Genomic DNA, 15571 nt, shown 5'->3' with positions numbered 1-15571 from the left:
TAGCTCAGTTGCTGGAGTTTAAGAATCACTCTTACTTTTGTATACAGTATTCCCTCACTGTCTAGGGGATGCTGGTTCCTGTATCCCTGGTGATACTAATCTGTAGTTGCTTGAGTCAGTTATATAAAGGGTGTAGTATTTTCATTTAAGCTGTGAATATCTTCTCATGTCCTTTGAATCACCTCTGGATTGCTTGTACTACTTAACACGGTGTCAAGGGTTTGCTACTCTCTGTTATTTAGGGAATAACGACAAGGGGAAAAACCTGCACAGGCTCAATACAGATTGAGTTTACACATATTCAGCCTCTGTTTATTTGGCTCCATGTATGTGGAACACATGAACTTTCAGTGTTGTCTAGGATTTTCCAGTTGTGAAGAACTATCTTATTAATACTAGTAACTTGTCCATGGACTCTTCAGGGCTATCTATATAAGAATTGCCAATAATAGTTATATAAACATTCCAATGGAATATGTATACAGTTCACATTTTTTTTCTAGTTTGTTGTACTGGTTAGGACTCCAACACTATATTAAAAGAGTAGTGATAAGGATTATTCTCAGTTTGCCCCTAGCATTTGAGGAAATCCTTTCTAATTATGGGGTTTACTGAAAGTTTTTTGCATGTTTTTGGTCAGTGATGAATATTTTCTTCTGGACTTAGATAAGAGATTTTCTCAAGAGTAAAAATTGAATTTATTTTTTTCCCAAAGCTGCTGAGGTGAATGGATGATTTTCTTGCCTCATTTATTTTTCTTCGTCATTCATGACTCTTCTCAGAAGGAAGAATTCAGGCCAACCCTGAGGTTTCTGAGTGACAATAGTCAGGATTCAGAAGCATATCAACCCAGAAAGGAAATGTTTGGCTTTCATTGTTTTCACAGATTCCCATTTAGAAAGTACTTTTGTAAGTTGGAAGTTTTGGTGAATCAAGGTTTGCACTTACTATTAAGTATTCTTTTCTACAGTTAGGTTTTTATGCTTTATGTTTGTTATAAATACTCTTTGGAGTTTTGAAATAAATAATCTATTTAAATAAGCCTCCCAAAGTAGTTTTCTATGCAACCACACCTACACATATATTAATTCTCCCCATTCCTCAAATAAGCCAATGAACTAAAGTATAGAGGTAGATTGGCTTCCTAAATTTCCTTTGTGGTAGATTGATTTCACAGCTCTGACTTGTTTTGCATTAAGTGGGAAGGCACACCCACAAAGAGACATGAGTCCTGCTTTTCCTCAGGGCTCTCATGAACAAATCAACGTCACAGGGTTGGAGCCAGGTAATGCATTAGCCTGCAGTCAGTGAGGTAGAAACAAAGCCGTTCTTCATAAGCTTTCTCTCTGAGTAATATAAAAAAAAATAGAGAAAGAAACATGCTTTTCTTTTTTCCCTTGGATTCAAGCCCTGTTGACCTTAAAGATTTTTACCTCTTCTCCTGTTTAGTCCTCTAGCAGGTAAGAATGGCTGGTGGCTAGCCAGCTGGAGAAGTGGATAGGCCTCTTGAAACTCACTTTCCATTCTGACCATGTTGAAAGTAGTTTATTCTCAGGCAGTAGTCAGGATGCTCCAAACATCAGGACCACTGTTACATGAAGTTACAGGTGCCCAGTCTTAACAAATGTCAGACTTGTGCTGACTTGACCCATTGCATCCATGTCTCTCCTAGGAGCCTGATGAGATTGATAGCTTGTTTCATGAAGAGGCTGCATGGGAAAAGTTGGCAACATCTTTGTACATGTTGGCAAGGCATAAAGAAAGGCAAAGTTGGCAAGGGATAGAATACTAATTACTACCAGGCTTGAAGAGCCTAGCATGTGCCAAGCTTTGCTAAACATTATTTATTTATTTTTTAGCACTCTGAGGAGCAAGCATCATTATGTGCAGTTTACATATGAGAGGTTGATATTCAGAGAATATCTACAAATTTCACTTCAGCTATGGATAGAGTAAGTTCTCTCAGATTATACATTTTCATTTATAATTTCCATTACTTGAGCACATTGCTTATGTGCATTTTTAAAAGGACAAGTGAGTTTTAAAAGTCAAATATATCATCAAACAAGACAGAACAATCTATCCCATTTGTGTGCGTAATATTACATTCAGAACTATACTGACATCATGTTTCATTGCTTAAGGAGCTATGATAAGACAGTGTCCTGCCAAGTGTTCCAAATTCAATGTGCTATAGATTTTAATAAATGTGCCCTATAGGCAAAGAAGCAGAATAAAAACGCTTTTATGGATCATTAAAAGCAGCATTCTGGTGTAAAGGAGCTTTCGGATTTTATAAGCTTGATTGGCTGTCACTAGTTTTTAATCACAAACAAATTACCCACCAATAGAAAGCAGGCCAGTTTCAATAACTTTATTGATTTCAAAGACTACCACCTGCATTAAATGTGCTGGTTCCAAAGGAGCAGACTTCTTTTTGACATCATGTTGACATGTGGCTGCTACGTGTCCAAATGTATTTTTCTGAAAAATGTCACTCTGTTTTTATTTCTGCAATTCCTTTTTTCTCTTAACACTACCACACAGAGCCTTTTGGAATTCAAAAATGAACCATTTTTCAACGTGGGGTACCTGCATGGAGTGGAATGGTTTACCACTGTAGACTTCAACTCTGTTCTAGAGAATTTATGAGCAGAGAGGAAAAAGTAGTGATATCCAGAGAATTTGGCCCATAATAATCTGTGGATGCAAATAAACACAGCATTTGCAGTTTAGCAGGAAAAAACTACCAATGAGATTGATCTTAATTTAGAATGTTTATATAATCAATAAAATATGAGAACTATGGTTTTTATTTTATTGCTATAATTGCATTCAGTAAATAAAAGAACTTCCTAGAACAAAATTGGAGGGCTTGGTTGCTTTTGCTTTTGTGGTGTTCATACTTGTGAAAAAGTTGATGAATTCAAGGTGTAGAATATTGAGGAAGGATAAAACAGCACCCTGTAAGGATATTCTTGAAGTCTTCTGCCCAATTTGGTTACATTCTCTGTGTATTCCCTAACTGCCAGCTGCCACATGGTAAATACCAAGATGGCATGAAGGCATTTCAAATACATATAAGCACACACAAAAAGTGAATGTCTTGTGATCTTGCTTTCTGATTTCAAGACTTATTACTGAGGCACAGCTGTACTTATTAAGCACTTGAACAACTTTTTGGAAAAATATCATTTAAGTTATCTGCTCAATTTTAATTGGGTTGTTGGTCTTTTCACTGTGGAGTCATAAGAATTTTAATATATTCTGGAGAATAGACCTTATCAGATACATGAGGTATCATATTTCTATAATTATGTGGATTGTCTTTGCACTATAATGATAGTGTATTCCAATGTGTAAGTTTCTAACTTTGAGCAAGTCCAATTTATCTATCTTTTTGTCATTAATGCTTTAGAGAACAAAACTGTGACTGGTTAAATCCAATGTAATGAAGACTTACTCCAATCTATTCTTCTAAAAACTGTGTATTTGGGCTTTTATACATTTAAGTCTTTGACTCATTTTGAGTTAATTTTAGTATATCATGTGAGCTAAGGATCTAAGATTATTCTTTTGCAAGTGATTACTCCATTTACTGTATTAATTTAATGAAAAACACTATTATTTACCTTGTTTAATGGCTTTGGCCAAAACTTAATTGACTAGAAATGTATGACATTGCTTCTGGCCTCTTGGTTTTATTCATTGCTTTATGCACTAATGCCAGTAACCCACTCTTTCATTGCTGTGGCTCGGTAGTAAGTCTTAAAATCAGGAAGTGACTCCTCCGAGTTGGTTCCTTTTTAAAATTGTTTTTGCTATTTGAAATTATTTTGATACAGTACAGATTTTATAATCTACTATCTACCTTAGAAAAATATGAACTGGATTTTTGGTGGAAATTGCATGAGGACTATAGATCAGTTTGGAAGCTATTGGCCCCTTAACAATATTGACTCTTTGGATGAACATATATGCCTTTCCATTTGTTTATGGTTTCTTTATTTTTTCTTCCACAAATTACCTCATTGCTTAGCCTTTTCTGCCAAGTTTTTTAGTTTGTTTATTATTTTCTCTGCCATCCTTTGTCCGTGACAGCAGCTACTAATAGATTTGCCTTAAAACTGTTTTGACAAATGCCTTCTACTGAGCCTTCTCAGCCCTGGATTGTTCTTAATTAGGGAAGAACAAAAGCAAATCCTTTGGGTAGGTCGATCACTCAGTCGTCAGACTGTCAGCATAATGAACAACAATTCTACAAGAATCATATCTGCTCTATAACCTCTGGTAGTAGGAACCTGAGTAAGAAATACTGTTGCTAAGTGTCTCCATGACTGTCTCTGAGCTAGGAGGTAGGGGATGGGCACAACTAAGATAAAATGCCACCTGACTCTCTCTTACTGAAACTTGAACATTTTTATTGATTAATCACTTGCTGTATACCCTTGATATCGATGGTTGATCCTGACAAATCTTACCATTTTTCTTACTACTTTGGGACATCTCTACTCTATTGTTTTTCCCTGATCCCAAGCCTTGGTTAGGTCTTTGTTAAGGAAGCATCCTCTAAACTGCAGTAAACCAGCACATAAAGATTTACTTCCTGTTCTTGATCATGTGCACTGTGAGTGGGCTCTCTGCTCCACTTCTGCTTCCACCTCAAGATGCAGCTTGAAGGAACAGCTGTGGTTTTTGAGCAATGTCAAGAGTTCAAGCTGAGGGAAAGGGAAGGGCAGATTATCCGCCAATTCTCAGTCTTTTTTTCTGGAAGTGAGCACTCTGACCAGGTGACCAGACAGAGAAATGAGCATTTGAGAACAAAAATATCTATCAAAGACAATTGGAGAATTTTCCTATTAAGGTTATAGTTAAGATTATTTACATGGAATAGCCTTGAGCCTCAAAGTAATGCAAATAGTGAGGTACTTTGCTGTGGGTATAGGGTGTGACAACAACACAGTGGTCCTGAGAGTAAACCATTTGGAACAGTTACTATATGCAGGCAATTCAATATAGTGTTACCCTTTTTAAAGATGAAAAAGACTTGTTTAATAGATCCAAAGGCTCTGCTGAAGTTACCTATCTATTCCTAAAGCAAGAAATCAGGTTAGGATATTCCCCAATAACACTTCACTTTTGCAAACTAACAAAATGCACTGACTATTACATTGTGACCAATAATACCATAGACTAGTAAGATACAAGTAATGGTCATGTTTGCATTGAGGTGACTGTGCTAACTTGAGATGCATTTTCTTTTCTTCTTACTGGATCAAGTAACATTCTGGGCAGTTTAACCTCAATTATTCTACTTTGAATAAATCTGAATGCAATGAGGTGAAGCCTAGAGAGAGAGACTTGCCTGTGGTTTGGCAAGGTGTTCTTCCCACAAGATGTTATTGACAAGATATAATTTTTGGCCTCTACCAAGAATATTTAACATATTTTTATCTGTAAAAATAAATGTATGTGATGGTTCCTATTGTTTCATCTTTAAGACTTTATGAGAAACTTGGGAAATAAAAAAGGAATGATAAGAATGATTCTTTGTAGACTGAAGAAAATTTTAAGATGAAAAAAATTGATGGTTGGATATATTATACTATTATAAGGATGTAGTGGATGGAGGCAATTGGATTGCCTGAAAGAGAACTAACATTAATTTGAATATGTGGATGGGATAGAGGGATCAAGACACACTTGGATACAGGAAAGGATTCCCTATTGATTAATTGTCTGGGGAAAGATCTTGGAAGGAAGTTGATTACTAAGTGTAGGAGGAACACACTGGCTACTTGATGGTAAAATCAAAATCAAACACTAATGGAACACGAGCAGATGATTGCTTTTCCCTTTTAGTGTTAACCTTGATAAGACCTACATCATAACATTAAGAAGTATATACTCTGCTAGTTCTAGCATGTCATCAGGCTTGTCCACCTGTCTGGAAACCGTAACCTCAATATCTTTTTACAGGTGACATCAAGAATAAGGTAGGGGTATCAGAAGCATCACTTATCTCATTGAAAGGCCTGAGAAGAGGGCATTGGAATTGTCTGGTACTTCTGAAGATGCCTGGGGCAAAAAGAAGTTGATTGTCATTTGTTCTCAGCATTTTATTACACAGGTAGGGTAAGCTTATTGATTCACTGAAACTACATTCAGTCCCAGAGGGGAAAAGAATCATATTAGATACACATAGGGAACAGGGAACACATAACTAAACAATCAAAGGCCACTGCCCTTATGAATTTACAAAATAGCAAAAAAAGCAAATAAGAAGCTATACATCTATAAAAAAAAAAGTAGATTGCATTCGAGGCCTCAAAAAATGTGGGGGACAGTGCCAGTTGTTTTTATCTGAATTACTGCTCATATTAGTTGGGTGAATCATCACATTATAATGAAAGAATTGACAGTTAATTGGGGTTCCAACTTGGTCAGCACCTTACCCCATTGGAGTTGTGTTATTCCAGGCAGAAGAAATAACATGAGCATAAATAAAGGAGGGTGGGCTGTCATCTGTAGAGCATGTTAGATTAACCAGAGAAGGAAACGCTTCTAAACTATAAGAAAGAAGACAGAATTTTCTTTGTGGAGTTCGATGATCTGAGCCTTGAATACCAGGATGTAGATTATGCTTTTTGTCTAATAGGCAGTGGAAGATAAATCAAGACTCACCTGAGACATGAACAAAACTAAGTTTAAGGAAAACATCAGTCTAAGTTGCGTATAGAGTAGCCTGAAATGGGTGAAGATTATAGGTCAAGGAAAATTAAGTTAGAGGCCATTTCAGAAGTATGGTATAAGCAATGACAAGTCAATGTGGTGCAAACAGAATGACAGCAGCTTCCAGGTGTCAGCATACAGGCTCACCAGGTGACTCACTCTGGGGAAACTGGAGGAGAGGAATTGGTTTTGATGGTTTGAGCAACAATGCATGAGAGCTTTAAAAAACATCATCAATAATAACACATTCATTAAAATAATGCAGGACCAGAAAAGAAATCTTGAGTTATAGAACTCAATACACACTGTGAAAAACATCTGAATTCTTTAGGTCTTAAATTGAGCAAGTTCAGAGTTATGATTATTAAACACTTTCTCATGATGTGCATCACCCTCAGAGTAGAATTTGAGGGGGCACGGGCTCATTTTGGGGTACCTTGAGTTTGGAGAGACTGTGGGATAGCTACTGTCTTTGTCCACCCTAAAGCACACCTTTCAATTTGGAATAAAAAAGTGGAGAGGTACAGACTACTAGACCATCTAGACCTCCTTTTTCATTTTTGCAAAAATGTTGTGGCAATATAACTTTTTGGCAGAAATGGTGTAATGTGGGTCATAACCCAAATTTTATTTCCTTTGGAAAAAACTGATGCCCATGTGTTAAAATCTGTTTGGGTGAGAGGCAGGTGAGAAAGTCCCTATTGCTATTGTTTAAGGATCTAGAATTACATTTGCTGCATGGCTGATGGTAAGGGTTTGAAAGCGGAAACTTCAGAGGTGTCAAGTTTTCACTGAGGAATTTATGACTTATTAATGAAATCAGTTACCATTGGAAAGACACTTGTTCGGAAGTTAAGGCCACGCACGTTCAGCTTTAGATGGAAGAATAGAAGCTGCACTTCTTTGAACTTTGCTGAGGGGAGAAGGGCAGGAGGAAGACGAAAGGCAGAGGCATGAAGAAGGAAATGAGATAAAAGAAAAACTAGGGTTTTCCTCCGCATCCCATCTATGTGCATTAAAGAGGAAATTCGAGGTAACGACTTGAAATTGCTTCATGTGTAGGTGGCTTCATGTTTAAGCGCTGAAAGGCCAAGGATTTTTTTTTTTTTTTTTTTTGGAAAATTAAGTAAGTTTCTTTTTCTCAAAGGGGCACATTTGTAAGCATTTTTTTTTTTTTTAAGGAAAACAGTATGAAATGCAAGACTAGAGAAAAAATTTTGTTTGTTCATGTCCACACTTACAAGGGTGTTTTGTTGGGGGTTCTGTAGGTGGGTGTGTTGATATAATGTCAGCTTAGAAAGTCCCGTTTTTCCAGATAGACTTGTCTCTTCTTCTAAGTACTCCCTGTACCAAGGGCTCACATATGTCTGCAGGCACAATCTGTCTACCTGTGTAGAGTGTTGTGAAGGGATTTATAGAGCCTACCCATGTGTTCATATTATAAGCCCTGGCACTACTCATGTTTTCCTCTCTTTGTGGCAGGCAGATTCTAAGACAACTCTTAAAGATCTTTCTTCCTAGCATTTGTGGCTGTAAAACCATCTCCCTTTGAGCATGATCTAGATACTAGTAATAAATCTAACAAACTGGGGAAGAATGTGTTATAGACTTTGGTTTCAGCTGGGTTCGCGCACCTATTTGGCTCCCTCAGAGTTACCAGTTGCATTGTGGCAAGTTGCTTGATGGACAAGTCCAGGAGACTAGGAACTTACATCTCCACCTGACACTCAGTGAGGAGGGCTCAGGGCCTTCCAGCAGCCATGTGAGTGATCCTCCCTTAGTGGAACCATGAAATGACAGCAGCGACTGCCAAAACCTCAACTGTTGCCTGGAGAGCCTGGCTCCCCGCCTTGAGCCACAGTCATCCAGATCAACAACGCCTAGAGTCCTGGCTCACAGTAGCTGTGATGCAACAAATGTGTATTGTCTTAAAGTACTAAGTTTTAGGAGACTTTTAATAGAAATATAGAAATAAAAACAAATACATTTTTATATTGCTAAAAAACTGGTGAATCGACTAACACTAAATTAGAAATAGATTTTTTGTTCTTTGTTTTTGTTTTTTCGAGACAGGGTTTCTCTGTGTAGTTTTGTAGTTTTGGTGTCTGTCCTAGATTTTGCTCTGTAGACCAGGCTGGCCTTGAATTCACAGAGATCTGCTTGGCTCTGCCTCCCCAGTGCTGAGATTAAAGGCAGGTGTGTGCCACTGCTGCCCGGTGGAAATAGATTTTTCTTTTAGCAAGTCACACGTGTTTCTGGGATACCACATGGCTCATCTCCATAAAAGTCAAACTTTAAGGACTGTCTAAATAAGAACAGGCTTAGTGATATAGGCCTTTTCCTTTATAGAGTAGGTAGTGCCTCTTCTGATACTGAAATTCTCTGAGATGTATCACTTGGAGTATTTCAGATCAATGAGAATACTGGACACTGCCTTTTTTCTTTCGCTCTTTCATTATTGTTATAACTACCAACTGAGTATACAAATGTAAGGCAATAAAAAGGTTGATAAACTTTCTTTGCTTATGTGAAAAGACTGTTATATCACTGATCCAGTTTACTGCACACTATGTATGTATATATTGTATGCTATATTCAATTATGCTATTCATTTTACTACAATATTATACTAAATCATTAATTGATGGCATTGAATGCGCTAAGCTTTGTAAATTTCATTTATATATTGATCTATTTAGTGACATTTATACTTTAAATTTCTACCATAAAATCTTTTCTTCGAACTGCACATTGTGTTTTGGGTATCTAGGAAATATGCCATGGTGGATCAAGAAGTCTATGAATTTTGATCTCACATGTGTGAAGTCAACTGAACTATGGACTTTTATTTAGTCTTCAAATGATGTGATAAATATATCCATTCACCATTGAACAGTGAGCATGACCCTATTACTGGAGCATACAACAGATAGGATATATAATTAGAATCTATATCAGTTTATTTTGAGTTTTGCAGTTTATGACACGAAGTGTTTCACATTGAAGATTAGTTTACTGAACATTTTAAAAACATTTCTCATTTAAGGAAAATTGCTTTGCCATTTTACAAATTTTAGTGGATTGGAACTATAAATCAAGGTAGTAGCCAGAGCTTCTTTGGGTGTCACAGTCCTCTAGGCACAATCAGTGTATTGCATTTCCTTGCCCTTCCTTTCCAACTTTACAGAATTTGGTGTGAGGAAGAGAGATAGAGGAGTGTTTTCTAAGCTTGTGCCTATTTTGAATATTCACAGGAACCATTTAAGCTCAGTTCATTATGAACATTTTTCTTCTTGCCCTCAAGCAAAACTTTCTGAAGTCCTTTGCAAGTTCTTGCTGTCTTTGGACTGGTCCTTCTTTGTCACATTTCAGTTTTAGAAGGCTGTCTCTTCTCTACCTTCCCTCACCCACTTACCACCAACCCATGTCAAACTCTAAACTCTTTAAAGCAGGAAGTATGCTTTCCTCGCTTATTGTCCAAACCTTAGCTTGATCCCAGTGCCGGAAGGAGGGTAAACATTCTTGACACCACTGTTGAACAAATGAATGAGGAAGGCATGCCCTTCTTTCTATTGTTTACAGGAGTATTCAGAAAATTAGATTTTATGTATATTGATTTACTCTAGCTACTAGGTCATCCACACCATGGAAGAAATATGGAGTACCAAGTATGTACAACATAGTTAGAGGAAATATAACAGCTACAGAAAACCAGAAGATGAATGCCCAGTTCATAAAGATCTTGCCATCTAGCTAGCAACTCTATACCTAATTGAAAACAGGGTTTCTGTCAGGCAGTGGTATGACCAAGCAAACAAACACTTATGCTGCCCATTAGTGAGAGAGGCCTCTGCTACCTTCTTAACCAAAGGCTTGCAATGAATTTTCCATATGCACTTCTTTCATTTTCTTTTGGTATAAAGTTCCAGCAAACATACAAAACTTCTTTGGAGCAAAAAATAAATAAATAAATGAAATTTATGTAGAAATTTATTTAATACTAAGTGATGAGAGACAAAAAAGTCTTTCAGCTCACTCAAACCACATAAAGGACTATAAAAACAGCTGAGCATTCCTGGGCTGTGTTCCCTCTCCATATCCCACTAGCCAGACAAGGAGTACCTCTTCCCTGTGTGAAATCTCTCCTGTTGGACAACCGGTCCATGTCTTGGGAATCTCATTTCCTAAGGTCCTGCCAGTGACCTTCTGTTAAAAAAAAATTAGTTCTTGTAAGATTTTGGCCAGGTAAAGTTTGCTCTGGCAGCCAAGAAAGGGTGATCCTGGGCAGTCTTGTGAAGTCCCAAAAACACTATTCTGCACCACCTTGGAGTCAGAACACGCTTGGCCCTCTGAGGACTGGCTGGGGGAGGCAGAATGGCTGGATAAAACCTCACTGCGTAAGTCATAATTCTATAATCAAATTTGTACTTTTTTTCAACTGGCTTCAGGATGGCAGGGAGCAGTGGTAAAGCCCTTCCAGGCTGTTTGCACGGCTCGTGCCAGAGTTATTTATACTCAATGAAATGGTGCTTTGAGCTGTGCCCAATTACTGGCTCCCCACCTACACCCAAGCCCCATGTAAAATGAAATCAAATCATACACACCTATGTCTTTGCTCTCCCCCCCCCCCCCCGAACAGTCAGTGTTTTATAAGGTTGCCCAGAGCTCTTCTGGCTTTTCTCTTAGAACACATCAACACTGTTGGCTAACTAAGGCTGGCACACTCCTCCAAGGAAAAAAGGTCAAGGGAAGTGAACATCATAAAAAGGTTTTGCTATTCATTATTTAAGACATATTACGTCACAACATGTCTTTAAGCCCTTTTATTGTGTCATATACATTGGGAGGGAGAATTTCATGACAACTTTATGTACACAAGACAAAACAGTCCTTCCACATTTGCAAATACTCTAGTCCATATCCCCAGGCAGTCAGCAAGTTTCAGTAAGGATGGTTCAGGCTCCTGGGAAGTATCAAAGGACAGTGAGTCCTGGTTCTGCTCAAATGTATGCCAACTCTATAGTAAAAGACTTCCAGCATTCCTTCTGCTAGTGTCTTCTTCATTTTTTCTATTTCCCCCTTCAGGTCTGGATCTAGAAAAAATCATCCTGAGTGAGGTAACCCAGACTCAGAAGGACAAACATGGTATATACTCATTCATAGTAGGATACTAGATGTAAAACAAAGATGACTAGACTGCTACACAACTCCAGGGAGGCTACCTAGAAAATGGGACCCTAGGAAAGACACAGGGATCACCCAATGACAGAGAAATGGATGAGATCTACATGAACAACCTGGACAACAGTGGGAGCAATGAAGGGCAAGATTTGAGGGAAAGAAAGGTTAGGGGAGCAGGAGATCCCAGCTGGATCAAGAACAGAAAGGGAGAATGAGGAATAACAGACCATGATAAATGAAGACTACATGAGAACAGGAATAGGCAGAGTGCTAGAGAGGTCCCCAGAAATCCACAATGATACATCCTCTGTAGACTGCTGGCAATGGTCGAGAGAAAGCCTGATCTGACCAAGTCTGGTGATCAGATGGCCAAACACCCTAACTGTCGTCCTGGAACTCTCATCCAATAACTGATGGAAATGGATGCAGAGAACCTTGGCCAGGCCCCAGGTGGAGCTCCAGGAGTCCAATTGTCAAGAAAGAGGAGGGACTGTAAGAGTGTGAATTGTTGAGACCATGATTGGAAAAAGCACAGGGACAAATAGCCAAACTAATGGAAACACATGAATTATGAACCAAAAGCTGTGAAGCCCCCAACTGGATCAGGCCCTCTGGATAAGTGAGACAGTTGAATAGCTTGAACTGTATGGAAGGCACCCAGGCAGTGGGACCAGGACCTGTCCTTAGTGCATGAGCTGGCTGTTTGGAACCTTGGGCTTACACAGGGACACTTTGCTCAGCCTGGAAGGAGAGGACTGGACCTGCCTGGACTGAATCCACCAGGTTTAAATGAATCCCCAGGGGAGTCTTGGCCCTGGAGGAGATGGGAATGGAGGGGAGGGGCTGGAGGGAAGGTGGGGGTGTGGGTGGGAGGGGGGAGGACAGGGGAACCCATGGCTGATGTGTAAAATTAAAACACAAATATAATAAATTTTTAAAAAGGAGAGAAAAAAAAAAGACTCCCAGTTCCATCCCAGTTGCTTCTGGAGTAACAGTGCTAATAAACTGATCTTCAAATCAGTTTTTAGCTACTTCTGGACTAGAGGGAGACTCTAGGCTATCATATTTAGAATAAAGCTCACATCTTTAGAAGTTTTCCATAACTACACTGGTCTTGGTACCAAGATGTTCGTGCCATCTCTGTTTATTCCAGGTCTTAGACTAAAAAGAGGACCTGGGAAGCCCTTTTGAATGTCTTGTTGAAAACTCTTGTGATAAAGAAGCACTTACCCTCTGTGGCTTGGGGAGAAATTACTTCTGCTACTGCTGCTAATGCCATCAGTTTTGTCCCAACTTTAACTGAATTTGATTTATTCTCACAGCTAAGGCGGGTATTCTCATCTGTTTTAACACATTGGAAAAGTGAGACCCTGAGGAATTCATAAGTAACTTACCAAAAGCATTAACTGACTGGTATGAGAAAGAACCAACATTTGAACCCTGCTCTGAAAGCGGATGTTAGTGATTTTTGTAAAGTCACAAAGTATTTTCTACATGAGTTATTAAGTACCAGTAGGGTTTGGCTAATTAATAACCCATTTAGAATTTTGAAATTCATGTTTTAAATAAATGAAAAGGTTTAAAATAAATATATATTTTATATAGCCCTCATCATTCAACTTATTAAAAATTTTTCTCTTGTAGTGCTGGGGAACAAATATTGACTTGTACATACTATGCCGGCACCTTCCTCCTGAACTACAGTTTAGCCCCCATCTAATTTTTCTTAGTGCTGGGGGGTCTTGGGTTATATTTTAACATTGAGATTTGAGTAACAAACAAATAAAAATTATCCCTTGATCTCTTCTATAAAGTTTTCTTTAGTCCTTATTTTTATTTGCTAATGAGGGGAGATAGTAAATAAAAGATAAAATAATCTGTAAACAAGTGACAATAAATTCAATGAAAATAATGGGGAAAAATCTAAGTGAGTTAAAAAATGGGAAAAACTGAGGCATGCTGTGGGATGTTCTGTATGTCAAATGTGTTGCTCTGATTGGTTAAAATAAATAAAATGCTGATTGACCAGTAGACAGGCAGTAAGGATAAGGTAGGCGGGACAAGGAGAAGAGAATGCTGGAGGGGGAGACACCGCCATAAGAAAGATGTAAGATAATGGTAAGCCACGAGCCACGTGGCAAAGTATAGATGAATAGAAATGGGTTAATTTAAGATCAAAGAAACAGATAACAAGAAGCCTGACACGGCCATACAGTTTGTAAACAATATAAGTCTCTGTGTGTTTGCTTGGTTGGGTCTGAGTGACTGTGGGACTGGTGGGTAAGAGAGATTTGTCCTGACTGTGAGCCAGGCAGGAAAACTCTAACTACAGAGGCAGTTTCTGCTATTCTTTGAATACAATATTCTTATTAATTCACTGAGAATTTATTCCATACATTCATGAGATATATTTTTTTATCATATTAAATCTCTACTTTTTTCTCTAATTCATTCCAGGTCTATTCCCTACTCCTCACTCTCTCCCAACTTTGTGTCTTTTTTTTCTTTTATAATCCACTGAGTCCACCCTGTACTGCCCTCACACTCATAATTGAGGGAGGGACCACCCACTGGATAGTACTGGATAGTGGTCAATGTACCAGGGCCCACACCCATCAAGTTATCAGCTCTTCTTCTCCTAGCAACATGTCGATCCTCAGTGAGCTATGAGTGCCCATAAGCTCTCCCCTTGAGAAATGTTGGCTCTTGTGCAAGTCTCCAGGTAACCAGAGCTCCTATGAGTGTATGAAAATAGTAGTCCTGTCCTGTTTCCCAGACACTGTTTGTTCTGGTCCTCCTAGACATCTGGCTCTTACAGTATTTCTCTCACTTTCCATGATAGTTCCCTGAGCCTTGGGTTGAGGAGGGGTGTCAATCAGGTCAATAGTTTATCTCATTGATAAGGTAACATATAAAAGGAGACCAAGAAGAGATGAGAGCATGAGACACATGGAAATCCTGTAGAAAGGTATTCCAGGTAACTCTATGTTGCAAAGATATTAATCTAGGTCCACCTAGATGTGTTTTAGAAATAGCTAGGGGAAATGTCCACTTGGAGTAGAGGGAGAAGAGCTTGAGAGTTAGAAACAGGAGAAGAGGTAGAAAGGAAGATTTGAACAGACATGGTTGGAGAGATAGCAGAGAAGCAGAAACTACGGGGCCAGGGTGGTTATGGTTTTCACAAGAGGCTTGAATTTCATGATGAGACTGGAGGCCATAATTTTGAACAGAGGCAAGCGTCATCAGATGTTGATTTTGAAAAGTGTTAGTCTGGCATTCTGTACCAAATGCAGTATTGAAGTGAGGGGTGGGAAAAGGAAGCAGCATGGATATTTGGCAGGATGCATATTGAAATAAAGATCTGAACCAAGGTGGAGAATCAGTGTGCAGCAATGGTAAAATGTGCCGAGAAGCTGAGGACTGTGGGAGAAGGGTGAATCAAGACGTCGCTCAGATTTTTCTGTTAGTGAGTAGAACAGCGAGATGTTTAAGTGAAGAGAAGGAGGTTGCGTGCTATAACGGACTCTGGGAAATCCCATTATTTTTCATTGGACCTCATGAATTTGAGGTTGTATTTGCTATCCAGAGGCTATGTAAAAGAATCAAATAGATGTTTGAATCTAGAACTCACGTGACAGTTAAGAAACATAAATATAAA

Source organism: Onychomys torridus, chromosome 12 (genome assembly GCF_903995425.1).
Source record: "Onychomys torridus chromosome 12, mOncTor1.1, whole genome shotgun sequence".
NCBI classification, from domain to species: Eukaryota; Metazoa; Chordata; class Mammalia; order Rodentia; family Cricetidae; genus Onychomys; species Onychomys torridus.
This window is presented reverse-complemented; position numbering follows the sequence as displayed.